Genomic DNA, 15,944 nt, shown 5'->3' with positions numbered 1-15,944 from the left:
GAAGTTTTAATGTGCTTTAATTTCGCGACACACAGACCACGCCCACATTATTTTTTTACATTAGTTTCAATAAAATTTGTATCTGATGACAACTGTAAATATATTAAATAAATTATACTATTGACATTGTGTATTTGCAGTGCTTGTGTATTCGCAGATTATTGTTATGATGCCAATTTGTGGCTTAATTAAAATTGAGCAGCAATACTGCTGTGGTTAAAGGGACATGTCAAGCATTTATTTATTTATTATTTATGAATTTTAATGTTTCTGAGGAATGAGTTAAAACATAAAGCATACAGTACACTCCATAAATGTTCATAAAGAGTGGTGAAAATTGATAAGCCATAGCTTATGGATCCAGTGATTTACCCACAGCATTTATAGGGAATGTTCAACAAACATATTCATTAGCTAACTGTTAGCTAATGAATATGTTTGTTGAACATTCCCTATAAATGTTAAACAGACCTATGAAAGCAACAAAAGAAAGAAAAAAATAGGCAAATGTGCATGCATGCAGCCAGGACAGCTTTTTTGCCATCTGTGAAGGTCTGACCACACAGTCTCACCTTCTGAACATTCAATCTAAGGAAGGATGAACAAACTATAGAATAAGTTAGAATTACATGCTAATGAAGAACAGTTACTTGTTTTGCAATGTGTATAATTTTTTCTTACCCATTGGCCAGTTTGGCCTTACTGCTCTCCATCTCATTTAAATCATGGTATATTAGAAAATAAATGTCAGTTGTATTACCTTTCTATAGTAAGAGCAATTTAACACACAATCACCCTTCACTGAGAAATGTTCACATCTCCTCTTAGTGTTCCTTTATTGAGCAGCTGCCAAATAATGGTTATCCTACAAAGTTTTTGATTTGTGTAACTTTAATTGCATCAATTTGCTGTGGTAGTCTATGGCCTAACAACAATGACACCAGTAACAATAATGACACTTAATTTATAGACCTTTTGAGCACTGGCATAATTTATATTACATAAAAAGTTGCCCAAACACATTATATTTTATTTATAAAACTCATAGACTAGTCTGTAATATTTATTTTGTTAAAGATGTCAGCAAGTAAACAATAAAGCATTTCGTATTGTTTTAGAGAGGGTCATGACATTCATGTGAGGTGACAAATGATTAAGAGGTTAGTGATGTAGGTGAAAATTAGACATAGGCTAGAGAATATCAGGCCTATATATTTGTAATAAGTCATCATCACAATATCATATGTTCTGCTTATTTCAGTAATACACTCTGTGTTTTTCACAGGACTTTAATCACTAAAGACAAAGTGTTCTCTAAATGTCCAATACAAGACTAGCTACACAACATTCAAGTTTATGCTACTGAGCATAATGTACAATGTTTGAGCAACTTTGCATTTCAAGGTACACATTCTAAAGTCTCATAAGTTCTTGCTTTCCCTGGGAATTGAACCCACAACTCTGGTGTTGCGCGCTCAACACTCTACTGTTTGAGCTACATGAATGCTCAATTCCATGTTTTGATTGATCAAATGATTACATGCTTATACAAATATGCAGTAGGCAATACAAAATTGTTTTGAAAGAAACAAAGAAATTATTTTTTATTTTATGAATCTTTTGAAAATGTTACATTAAGTTCATGAGATAATTAACTTCGTGATATAGATGATATGGACGCGTCACAGCTGGTTGTTCAAAAAAGAGATCTAAATATCATAAGAGTAAAATAAGCTGATAAGATAAAAATAATTGATCCATTATAAAATTAGGCTATATATGAAGAGTTCAGATGCAAAAGCCTCTAAGTGCCAATTGAAATGTTCATCTTGAATGATAATTTTTATCAAGCTTGTATATTTAAGTTCAGTAATTTCACTTAAATGGCAATGATAATTACCTATTAATTTTATTTTTTATTTAAGTGAAATTACTGAACTTAAATATACAAGTTTGATAAAAATCATCATTAAAGAAGAAAATTTCAAATGGCACTTAGAGGCTTTTGCATCTGAACTCTTCATATGCAGATCGAAAAATGCAACTTGTTGAAAAAATGTAAATGACTTTGCAATTTATGTTTCTTTTAGGTAGCCTACTTTAACTTAATCTAACGTTACATCTGTTGTTATTTGTGATTAGAACTCATGACAACACAAGTGCGCTGACAAGTCTGTTCATCCAATGAAAGCGAATGACCCTTGTTAACATGGGCGTGGTTTCTGAGCTTGACACTAAAGTATGTTAAACTTCTTTGAAAATGCGTCAAATACAAAGGAATATCATACACTGCAAAAACAAAGCGCTTTATTTGCATACCGTGTACTGGTAACTGGTGAAATATTCGTTTTTATCGGTGAAAAATAGGGCACGAATCTGTCGCTGTTAACATCTGCTGGAAATCCAGGTAAAACTATTTGCGTGCACGCGCGCGTCCCCAGTTAACATGATCCCCAGTTGATCCGTAACACCGGTTTTCATCAAGCCGGAGATATATCACCCGGCGGCGCTGGGGATGAAACATCCTCACCATCTCCTCCAGTAAAACATAAAAGATAAAAATAAAAATAATATATTCCTGCTCCATTTCAACAAGTAACGTTAGTGTTCTGCCGTGTAGAATTGTAGCTCTCCTATCACCGCGTTGCTAGGCGACAGCATAATGGGGAACACCTGGTAGCGCAATTACAAATCCTACGGCTACATGGTGCGTCCTTCCAAGTACGAATAGGCTGCATCCTTCGAAGTCCGCGGCCTTCACTTTGGGACACAGCTATTGTCCTTTGTTCCTCAGCGCGCGCTCCTCGTGGAAGTGGGTGTGTTCAATAAAACAAATTAAAAATTGATTCGCCTGGCCAAAATCCTTACAAGAGAAACCAGAAGTTATAATAATACAAAATACATAAACATTTGATTCAAATCAAAATCAATTAATTAATAATATTCAACCTAGAATTAAATAGATCAATCTCCCCCTCATACATGAGAACATGACTGTGCCTTCTATTGGCGGGAATGAAACAATGATGGGAATTGGTTCTGTTCCACAAACCGGTTCAAAAAATCGGTTCACCAGTTCTTTTATGTCCTCACATAACTATGTCAATTCTATTACCCAGGCGGATAATAATACATTCAAATAAAGTAATTTGTAATCACAACTTCAGAAATTCGCCCCATCATTTAAGTCCTCGGTTCACCTGTGTTCATGTATCATTACAGCATAACTTGAGCGAAAGAAAGGTCGATACAAACGGTGCGATCACGCATGCTCAGTCTCTCCAGCTCAGTGGTTCCCAAACTTTTTGAAAGCAAGGCATCCCTTTGTAGTTTTTTTTTTTTCCACGGCACCCCAACCCAATTAAACTAAACAAACATGTGTACATACATAGGCCTATATACAATTAGTGATGCCGGTAACACGTTACTTAGTAATGCGTAACTCTAGTCTGACTCTGAACACTTTTTTCAGTAAAAAGTACGTTACTATTTCCAAACCAGTAATTGGATTAAAGTTACATCCAATTTAATGTGCGTTACTATTTTTGTCATTTTCTTTAGCAGAAATGATGGCTGTCTGACATGCTATATGAAACAGAAATGTGTGTGAGAAGGCAACATTTTAGACACACCCCTTCTAACTCCCAGAGTTATCCTTCCTGTCCAAATCTAATGCTACCACATCTTTAAATTACTATAGTATTATTTTAAGTTAACATTATAAAATATGTAGACCTACCTACATCACAAAACTAGTTGAGGATATATTCTTTAAAAATGGTCAATTCCAGCATGGACGTGACATTTGAGGTAAAAAAAAAAAAAGAAAAAAGAAACTTGAAATGTAAATTCTCAGAAAATGCATTTAATATCAGTATATTGAAACATCTTATCCATGCCCCCTTTAGATATTTGAAAAATATCACTACACACGCGTTTATATTTAAGGGAAAAACACATCAGTTATGTATATACGACACACACACAAAAAAACCTTTTACTTTTAGGTGGCAAAAGTGTAAAAAGTAATACTACCCACGGTTGGCTCATCTCCACAGAACATAAAATATTAATTTTGTCTTATTTTTCGTGTATGTATTTATGAGGGATAAATAATGTTTCGTGACAGTTCCCCGTTACGGACTTGATCACTCTGAAAGCGCCTCTGAAGGACTGCTTTAAAACTTTCACATCAAACATAAAGCATAAAGCCTTTCATTAAGGTGAATTTCATTTTTGTATTAATTTTATCTTAATTTTAAAGGAACACTCTGACTTTTTGTGACTTTAGCCTATTCACCTTATCCCCCAGAGTTAGATAAGTCCATACATACCTTTTTCATCTCCGTGCGTGCTATAAGTCTGTTTGACGCACCCACCGCTAGCCTTAGCTTAGCATAAAGACTGGATATGAATGGTTGCAGCTTTCATACTAATCCAAATGAGTGACAAAATAACGCAAACATTTTCCTATTTACATGTTGTGATTTGTATAGTCACAGACTGTACAAATAACAAAGTCAAATGAGACACAGACATCTTTTAACCGTATAAAACCTGGGAACTATTCTCTGAAGGCGAAGCACTGCTACTTTGGCGGAGTGATAACCGCATCACCGGAGACACGCCGTGGTGAGGAGCCGAGAGTTCGCTCAGAGTTTGGGTAACAGATTTAGCAATTTATAAATAGTAAAAGCGTAGTTTAGTCATGGGTTTTCGCTCTATTGTAAATAGCTGCGACAGTAAACAGGGGACGTAATACCATGTTTCACAGAATTCCAACTAAAAACGCTGACTGGATGAAGAAATGGCTAACTTACTTACTCGGATATTGATCCAAACACACCTAAATAGATTATCAAGGGACATTATGTTTGCTCGGTACATTTCAATGAGGACGATTATTTTGAAAAAAATGGAATTTGCCACACGGACCATAATGTGCTGAAGGATACGGCCATCCCATCGATAGCACAGACAGGACAAGTGGATCACCGGCTAGCGGTGGGTGCGTCAAACAGACTTATAGCACGCACGGAGATGAAAAAGGTATGTATGGACTTATCTAACTCTGGGGGATATGGTGAATAGGCTAAAGTCCCAAAAAGTCGGAGTGTTCCTTTAATAAATGTATAATCGACCAATTGCCTGGATTCAATAAAGAAGTAGCCTAAATACGGTATTTAGCTAACGGACAATAGATAATCACAACACGGCGCCGGCGTGGAGCTCATCGAGTCATAAATTAACCGAAACACAGCTTATAAGGTAGGTCTTGCCTCATACACCACAGAAATATATCTATAGAAAGCTTGAGATGTCTACTTTTAAACAGAACGATTCAAAAAGAAAGAAAACAGACAATTCTCTGCTTATGTAATTCGTTTGAAATGTGCATTTTTCTCTGGCGCATTCACTAGCCATACTGAAGTTATCGTCAGATCAAGAAAGATTGTCTTTTGTTTGATGTTTTAGAAAAACACATGTTAAGTGAAGCCAAGAAAGACGGTAAAGTGAAGCCAAGATAGACTGTCTTTTTTTTTTAATAACATTTCTGCTTTTCTTTTGTTTAAACCTATAATTGTATCTATTTGTCCTGTTCTGTCAATCTGCGTGAAATATAAAATTGAGCCCATTACAAACGGGCGGAGCGATTCCTCCCGACAACAGTCCAGTTAGCGGTAAATAAACATTTAAACTTTAAATGTATAATAGGATTTTATTATAAAATCCCGCTTATTCATTTTCGTTTGGACATGCATGTTGGAGTTTTGAAATTATTTTAAAATATGCTGTAAAAGGTTATTATATGGTACGAAGGTTAGTTTAGGCTGTTTACATAGGAAAATAAAGCTGAGATTCTGCGGCACCCCTAGCCAGTTGTCGGGAACCACTGCTCCAGCTCATCAGTTCCCCATATCGAAGGTGCAATGACACTTAAGTTGGCTTGTGAAAGCCAACTTAAGCGTTTCTTTCAGTAAGTTGGCTTGTGCACAATGTATGCATAAGTGCTTTTGAGTACCAATATTTTTGGGAGCACGAGCACGTTTACTTAGCCTCACACTAAAGGCAGGTGTACAGGAGGCAGTGATAAATGACACGATTTTACCACCTGCTGAATTCCGACGAAATCCCACGAAGTTCGCGTCAAAAACCCTGATAAAAACTCTGCTCTCTCAGACTGGGGAATCAGTGTTCACCAAATTGCTGACAATGATCACTTTAGTGTTGTCACGGTACCAAAATTTCAGTATTCGGTACCAATACCAGTAAAAATTCACGGTTCTCGGTACCAATTTCGGTACCTAAGCTTAGTTTAAATTTACATATATTTAAGTGTTTATCACGGTTACAACTATGGAAACTGTACATTTGTATTATAAACACTTTAGAAAAAAATTAGATAAAATGACCTAAAATAAACAATAGTATACACTAACAATATACTCAAGATGGCGGCATGTGTGTAGACGTGTTTGTTTGTCTCTCTTCCTTTGTCCTCCACCGTTTACCCAGATAGCAAACTGACATTGAATCAACGTGGAAACGACGTCTCTCATGACATTGAAACAACGTTGATTTGCTCATCGAATTAACGTTGAACCAACGTCAGACGCGGCATTCTTCAAAGCTAAATGAAATCGAAAATTGGTTTGCTTTCATAACGTTGAAACAACGCGTTGATTTCAAGTTGATTTTGCGTTAGTTTTGAAAGAATGACGCATCTGACGTTGGTTCAACGTTAATTCGATGAGCAAAACAATGTCAGATCAACGTTGTTTCAATGTCATATTTCCACGTTGATTCAATGTCAGTTTGCTATCTGGGTAATCAAAGAGTCATAGGCTGCTTTTTAAATACATATATTTATTAGGGATGAGCGAGTACAGCATTATCTGTATCTGTATCTGTATCTGTTAACCATATGAATTATCTGTATCTGTATCTGTACTCGGACTGGGCGGGGCCTAAACCCGGAAGTGGGTCGGGTAGTCTTGAAATGGGCGGGGCTTTAACCGGTATGTTATTTTAAGCATGCAATTGATATGGGTTGATCTGAAATTGCTATATTTTTTGCTGATAAGAAATAAAACTATTTACATGACAGCATCAGCATTGAGCTTCAGATCAATAGTTTTGATCATGATAACAAACGAACTACAAAACAAGTTTTGCAACAATGAATACAACACAAGTGGCTGCAATTATAAAGTAAAATGTAATGAACAAGAGTTTTCATCTTAACTACGGCTGGGTGATATGGGCCAAAAGTCATATCCCGATATATTTAGGCTGAATTTCGATGTTCAAAATATATCCCGATATTTTTTCTGCAAAGTGAGAGCAAATGTTCAGTCAAAGCCAAATATGACATGTCACAAGTAGTTTTATTGAAACTTGAACATTTGCCAAACCAAATGAATAAATAATAAACAGGTTTCTTCACCTTAGGGCTGCATGATTAGCTATGACAAAAATCTTCATTGCAGATTATTCCCTTGGAATTGTAATTGTGATTTATTAATTGGTTTATTTATTTTGTTAATACAACGTTGGTATGAGCCATTACAGTCATTTAAAAAAATATAAAAAATAACACAAAGAAAAATAGGGGCATTAAGGGGTTAATATAGAAACGACAGTTACTATGGTGAATAGTGAATACACAATACTAACAAGAACTGTTTATGAAACATGGAAACTGCTCTGGTGAATAGAATGAAAATCATAACTGCATTGCTTTTATTTCGTGTAATTTACAACGTAACGGTGTTGCATGCTCGTATAGCCTAGTTTCTTTTGCACTTTATATACAGAGGCGATCCAGCGCGCGCCACCGCATTTGCGCGTGCAATTGAGTGTGCGTTACGTCTAACGTTACAGTATAACGGGTGACAGGACAGAAAGTCCGTTTTGCTGAGGTGAAAGACTTTATTTCATAACATAACATGCTTTAATCAAGCACGCAAAGTGGAAAAGGAGTGGCTGGGGCGCGGGGAGCAGTGCAGAGAGCTCTGGATCAGCACGCAGCAGCTTGCTTGGAGCAAGGATCACAGCGCAAACCTGAATAGCCTATATCGATATGCAATATGGTTTAATTACATATCACATTTAAAAATATATATATTCTTTATATTGATATATCGCTCAGCCTTAATCTCAACATAACTTTTTTTTTTTTTATCCGAGCACAGATATTGACTCGAATTACTCGTATAATATTCGTACTCGACAAAAGTGCTTTATCCGTACCGGATACTCGTTTCAGCCGAGTATCCGGCTCAACTCTAATATTTATTTATTTTTTCCGATGTGTGCGGCCAGCCAACGCTCAAATATGAGTTTACCCCTCTTATTGGTTTTTCTGTGCTGTTGCACGACATCGAGGAAATTGGGGATCGATGTTTCTTTCGGCAACGACAACGCTGAAAGCGGCCAGAGTGAGTTTGAGGTGACTGCACTCTGTCTACGACCGCAATGGTATCTCTTGTATGTCGGGACTGCATCGGTATTGCCCAGTGATCATGGCCAGATGCCTCGGATTCCCTGGGGAGTCATTTATCGTGAATCGGTACTCTCTTCAGGTGATGCTCTGCGTGGACTACGCTGCTTGTGGCCGCACGGGAACGGGAGATATTCAGCTGGAGCAGCGCCCAGCGTTACCTGCCGTAGGGATTCGACGATGGAAGGCCCTGCAAGGAGATCGTGGCTATTTTTCATCTTGCTTCTATTATCGGGCAATGTTCACCCCAACCCTGGTCCAACGTTATCCCAACTACAAATGCCTAACGATCTCAAATCTTCTCATGGATTACGTTTCTTTCATTTGAATGTGCGCAGTCTGATTAATAAAATGGACTTTCTAAGAGTTTGGGCTGACACGACCGGCGCAGATATAATGGTCATAACTGAAACATGGTTAAATGCCTCAGTTACAAATCATTTGATCAATATCGATTCATACACAGTCTTCAGATCTGATCGTGCAAAAAAAGGAGGAGGAGTTGCGATTTATGTAAGATCCACGTTAAATTGTTCCTGCATACAGTCAATCAGCAAACCGAATGGTTTTGAACTTTTAGCGATCAAATTAAATCTGTCTGCCGGCCCCGATATCATTGTGGTGGGATGTTATCGCCCGCCTTCATCATCTTCAAGCGAGGTATGTACTTTACTTGCGGACTTTTTTCATGATTGGACTAAATATGAATTGATTATTCTTGGCGATTTCAACTGGGACTGGCTGTCGCCATCCTCTGATCTCTTCAAGGAGACCTGTGACTCTCTTTGTTTGGTTCAGCTGATTAATTCAAAAACCCGGATGAATCATAAGGATTTGGACAGATCTACCTTATTGGACTTAATTTTAACCAATGCTCCCCACAGATACTCAGCATCTGGAGTCTTCTGCAATGACATTAGCGATCACTGTGCAGTAGTCTGTGTGAGAAATTGTAAAATTGCTAGATTTCCACCACGATATATTTATAAAAGATTTTTTAAGCATTTTAATGAACAAGCTTTTCTACGCGATCTCTATTATAGTGACTTGGGTGCAGTTTCCAGTATGCCTGATGTTTCATTGGCTTGGGATTATTTCAAATCAATATTTTTATCAATTTGTGATGAACATTCTCCAGTCAAAAGATTTAGGATAAGTGGAAAAAATAACCCTTGGTTTAAAGATACTGTCTCAACTTCCATAAAACAGAGGAATGCTGCATGGGTTAAGGCTAAGAAATCCAACAATCCCCTAGATTGGATCAAATACAGAGCATTACGAAATAAATGCACAAAATTAATCAAAAGTGCAAAACGTGATTACTATTTGTCTACCATAAAAGAAAATGTAAATAATCCCACAAAGTTCTGGAAATTAATTAAGTCAACTTCAGCACCAAATCAATTATTTAAATTTCCAGAGCATTTAAATGTTAATCATACTGTAGTCAAGGGCAGAGAAGTTATAGCAGATACCTTTAATAATTATTTTACCTCAGCTGGCTCCACGTCTGTTGCTTTTAATTTGGGTGTTAATACCTCAAATGCCGATCCTATTCAATACTGCCCGTCAGATTCAGACTCTTTTAATTTTGCACCCATAACCATCGCGCAGGTTCACAATGCCCTAATGAATTTAGACACACAAAAAAAGGCAGGCTCCGATCAAATTGAGCCTTATTTTCTAAAAGTGGCAGCTGATCTCGTAGCAAAACCTATAGCTTCTATATTTAACTTAAGCCTCGTTTCAAATGTTATACCTAAATTGTGGAAATCGGCAATGGTTACTCCACTATTAAAGGGGGGTGATCCCTTAGATCCAACTAATTATCGTCCCATTTCTAGATTGCCAGTCTTAGCGAAAGTTTTTGAATCACTGATAAACGATCAATTAAAACAATTTCTATCAGTTAATAATATTCTCCATGATTATCAGTCAGGTTTCAGAACAGGACATAGCACCATTACTGCAGCTATGCTAGTATCTAATGATATTATCTCCTCCTTAGATAACAAAAAGTCATGTGCCGCATTATTCGTTGATCTATCAAAAGCTTTCGATTCTGTAGATCACAAATTATTGTTACAGAGACTTAGGTCTATAGGCCTCAGTGAAGCAGCCTTAAGCTGGTTTGATAACTACCTCTCAGAACGCACCCAATGCGTGTCTGTGGAAAATTATAATTCACCTCTCCTTCAAGTCAACACCGGGGTTCCTCAAGGATCTGTTTTAGCCCCTCTTTTATTTTCTATTTTTATCAATGACTTAGGTAAAGGAATAGAGTCTGCCAAACTGCATCTGTATGCAGACGATACAATAATTTATTCAACAGCATCTACTTTAAATCAAGCCTTGAATCAACTACAGAACGCTTTTCAAATTCTGCAGCACTCATTGTCCCAGTTAAAATTGGCTTTAAATACAAAAAAGTCCAAATATATGATTTTTAGTCGTGGTCGCTCCAAGGTAACTGACATTTCAATTACAACTTCAAATGGTATTTCCCTAGAAAGAGTTAGTTCCTATAAATACTTAGGTATTTGGTTGGATGAAAGATTAGCATTTGATGTACATATCGAAATGTTGTTGAAGAAGCTTAGGCCAAAAATAGGCTTCTTTTATCGCTTAAAAAATTGTTTCCCATTTGAGGCCCGAAAGAAATTAGTAGAGAGTGCTTTTTTATCCATCATTGATTATGGTGATCTTTTATATATGCATGCAGCCACTACTCTACTCAGAAAATTATTCCGTGTACCATGCTGCTTTACGCTTTGTTTCTGGTGCAGAGTCACGGACACATCATTGTATTCTTTATGGTTCTTTAGCTTGGTCATCTTTAAATCAAAGGAGAAAACTACACATGCACTTATTTATTGTAAAAGCACTTTTAGGTAAGTTACCTTCATACATATCAAATCTTTTAATTTATCACACAAATACCTACCAAACTAGGTCTGGCTCTCATCTCCGGTTAAAAGTCCCAAGGGCTCGGTCAGAATTTGGTAAAAGTGCTTTTTCTTTTTACGCCCCTTGGAGTTGGAATGAGTTACAAAATGTACTGAATCTAGATGCACTCCCAACTCTGACCTCCTTTAAACGTCTCCTGCCCAATGTTTTAAAGGATAAGTGCATTTGTTTTTCTTAACTCGTTTTTATCCATGTTGTTGTGATGTGTAAATTGTGGTATTTTATACTGTGATTTTGTGTATGAAACTTCTTGTGCTGCCGTCTTGACCAGGTCTCTCTGGAAGAAGAGATAGTAATATCTCAATGTGACTTTCCTGGTTAAAATAAAGGAAATAATAACACATTTTTAAAGTTGTTTGTAAAGTTCTAATCCGTTAACATTTATTTAATGCACAATGAATGAAGTGAACAAACATGAACAATCAAGTGTTTCTATTAAATAACATTTACAAACATTAATTAATGTTGTAAAAATATATTGTTCACTCAATGTGTTGATGTGAAGTAGCTAATGTTGATGAATGGTATCTTATTGTAGCATTACCAAACTATAGGCTACAGGAGAAAAAAACATGTTTTATTTGATTTGACTGTACTTTTATTTAATCTAAAACTGCATTCATATTTAATTTTGAAAAGGCTTTTTAAAACTGCTGAGTTATAAAGGCAAGATTACGCCTAGAACTGGCACTGACATTAAATGACATAAATAGGGATGCATCGATATTAATACCAGTACTCTGGTGTCGGTTGGATACTACTGTGCTCATGTACTCGTAAAACTACCCCGAAAGCACTTTAGAGGCCGTTCACATGTCGCGCGTGTTTTTTTTTTAATAATATTTTTGCGCGTGCTTATTCTTTCCAAAGCGCTTGCTCTCACGCGGCGTCTGTCGTTGCTATGCAACGAGTTTTTATTATGAGCGCGCTTGCCTCGCGCCTATATTTGAAATTGCGAATTTGCATGTAATCGGCCTCTTATGGCAACGTGACATTAGACTAATCCAAAATATTTCCATATGTGGCTCTTTCCTCCTTTCGTGTCAACAAGTGGATTCAGAGAGAGAGCATATCAGCGTTATGAAGAGGACGCAACTTTGCACCTTTCAGACAGCGCGTCTAGAACTGGATTAACCTGGTATTCGGTACCTAGAAAAGCTGGTACCGTAACATTTTTTTTTTTTAGTACCGACTTGGTACCGAAGTACCGAGTTTTTTGACAACACTAGATCACTTACTATTAACAGTCTCAAACCAGGACAATTCGACAGTCGTTGTGGTTATGTCATTATTTCGACATATGTGTGTATGCAACAATCAAGATGTTCATTTGTAAATCCAGCTATATTTGCTTCTTATTAATAAAATCCAGGCAATTGGTTTATTGAAAACTTGCTTTAAATGAAGATACAATTTATACAAAACGAAATTCACTTTAAAGAAAGGCTTTCTACAAAACAACACTTAATGAAGTCTGAAAATCATGTCTGGCCATGTCTCCCGATATATTGCGTAGGCTATACTTTTCATAATCATAGATGAAAAAAAAAAACATTCACTGCATGAAAAGACTCAAATCCGGCAATATCCGGGCAGGGTAAACTCCTTTGCAATTTGATGTTTGCTGGACGTATGTGGGAAAAAGCGGATCAGAGTAACACGGAACAGTATATTTCCAGACAAACCCGGAAACCTCACCTACGCGGACAGGAATCCGTGATATTTCACGGACATATACAGCTGAAACACTGCTGGGTGTGAGAGGTGTGAAGACCTTTCATATGTTAATGACTGACACTAAGGGTGTACTCACACTAGGCACTAGGTTGACATGAACCGAGCACGATTGTGCCCCCTCCCCACTCCCCCTCTGGCCTGCACTCACATAGGGTTTCAGCAGCATTCGTGCCGGAGCACGCTTACATCATTATGGTGCGACGGTTTCGGGACAAACAAGAAGAGCGGCGCTCTCTGAACACAATGGAGTCCATCGCTCTGTTTTCTTAATTTTGTGTAATTTTGAATTTTGGATAATTTTGTGTCGTTTGGTCCACGGTGGTCCACAGCCCTCTCACAGCCTGTTGTTAAACAGATGTGTCGCCTTAGTGGCGCGAAAATTTTCACGTAATCGTGCTGCTCGTATGAGGAGGTTTGCAAGGTACCAGCTGAAGTGCAGCAAGGACTTTGCAGCTTTGATTACGGACTACAGTTCTTTTATAAAAACAGGACAAAAAAAAAAACCATGACTATACGTTCACAAAAAACATCTGAATATTTAATGAAATAACAAATAAAGGGAAGTAAATGAAACATTTCAGAATATCTAAATTTTTACAAATTGCAGACAACAACATTTGTCGCCATTGGCTTTGCTTAGTTGGGGACATTTCATTTAATATTCAACAATGTTATTGATCTGCCTGCATTGACACCATTATATGAGATCTGGGGGGATGCATGTGAAAATGTGAAACGAGTGGTCGCAAAACCACCGAGCTCTCTTTCCAGTGTTATTGTCAGCAGCTGGTTGTCCTTCCATGTTGAAAGGTAAGTCCAGCTGCATTATATTTATTCACAAAATTAAATAGATACACTTGCAACATGTCCTACCAAAGGCATGGTTTGAGTGATATTGTCCTTCCGCAACCAAACAAGCTGCAAGAAAAGGGGGCGTTTGAGGTTTGAAATTCACCACTCACAACCATAAACACAACAGATGTGGTGACGAAGCGGAGGTGCGCGCGAAGAATACTTTAAAATTATAGCATTCTTTCCCGAAGCAAAGAGAACGGGAAATTCCAAATTCTCCTAATTCCAAATTTGCATAGGTTACCGGACATGCGCGCTAAGTGTTTTTTTTTTTGTTTGTTTGTTTTGTTTTTTGCACGCTAAGTGTATTGAGGATACACCAACGGTTTTCGTTTATGCCGCTAAGACTGAATCAAGCATGCGTGTTCTCGCGGCGTTGAGTGTTTGTAGTTAATTCGCATTGTACTGATGTTTTACGGATTCCAAATTCTGATTCAAAAGCCTTATTCTCAGTATGAGTCGGCAGAAGAAAAACGCTTCAGAAAACAGCGAGGACATAAAAAAGTCCATCGATCTTTTGTTCGAAGAAGTAACTGCTATCCGGAGGCAGCAGGAAAACCTATTGGCCCTTGTGGAGGAGGTGAAAATACTACGGCTCCAAATAGAAGTCAAAGACAAACGGATTGTGGATTTGGAGTGGAGGGTGAACGAGCTCGAGCAGTACTCCCGGATGAACGACCTGGTCATCACAGGTCTACCGATCAAACCACGCTCGTATGCACACGCTGTGGTCGGGGACAATGGAGATGAGTCAGAGCTGGAGTCGTGCTCGGTGGAGCAACAGGTGGAAAGTTTTCTCCAGAGTAAAGGAGTGGAGCTAAACCTGGATCATATCGAAGCATGCCACCCTCTACCCAGGAAGAGCAACAGCAAGCCCGTTGTCATCGTTCGATTTGTCAATCGGAAGAATAAGATAGCATTATTGAAGCAAGGACGCAAACTCAAAAGTACAGTTAATCGATACCATTAATCATAATACTTAAGAAATTAGAACGATATGGAATACGTGGGGTTGCTGGGAAATGGGTGAAAAGTTATTTGAGCGACAGAGTGCAGTTTGTCCAAATGGGTGAGTTCTCTTCTGGATGCCTTGACTTTGCTTGTGGTGTCCCACAGGGGTCAGTATTGGGCCCCAAATTATTTAATTTATATATTGATGATATTTTCAATGTTTCTCAATTGGTTAAATGTGTATTGTTCGCTGATGATACAAATATTCTTAACAGTAACGATAGTTTGGAGCGACTGATTAGTGTTATAAACAAAGAACTAAGTAAATAAAAAAAAATGGATGGAAAGTAACAAACTATCCTTAAACCTCGATAAATCCAAAGTGATGTTTTTTGGGAAGTATCAAGCTGAGTCGCAGAAACTGGTTGAGATAGATGGAGTACACATTGAAAATGTTCAGGAAATAAAGTTTTTAGGTGTTACGATTGACAACAAGCTAAGTTGGAATGCCCACATCAGACATATAACAACCAAAGTCTCCAAAAGCCTTGCCATAATAAGTAGAGTTAAGCACATCCTTGATTATAATGCATTCCATACCCTGTATTGTGCTTTAATACAGCCATATCTAACCTACTGTGTAGAGGTATGGGGCAATAATTTCAAAAATGTAATACAGTCACTTTTTTTGCTACAGAAAAGAGCTATACGAATTATACACAAGGCCGCCTATGGGCTCTATGCACGGCGTTATTTCCGGTGAAGGATTAAGGATGCTCGATAACTTCCGCCGATCATAGAGTCCAATGCAATACCGAGAATTTATATTGAATTTTATACTCCATGGTTATACTAATGAAACGTTAGTCACAAAAACAGATAAAACAGACACCCCTCGTTGTGTTTATGCTTCTTTTTAAAATTATATTAAATA

Source organism: Pimephales promelas, chromosome 2, assembly GCF_988280905.1.
Source record: "Pimephales promelas chromosome 2, fPimPro1.hap1.1, whole genome shotgun sequence".
NCBI lineage: Eukaryota > Metazoa > Chordata > Actinopteri > Cypriniformes > Leuciscidae > Pimephales > Pimephales promelas.
The sequence above is the reverse complement of the archived record's forward strand: the minus strand, read 5'-3'. Positions refer to the sequence as shown.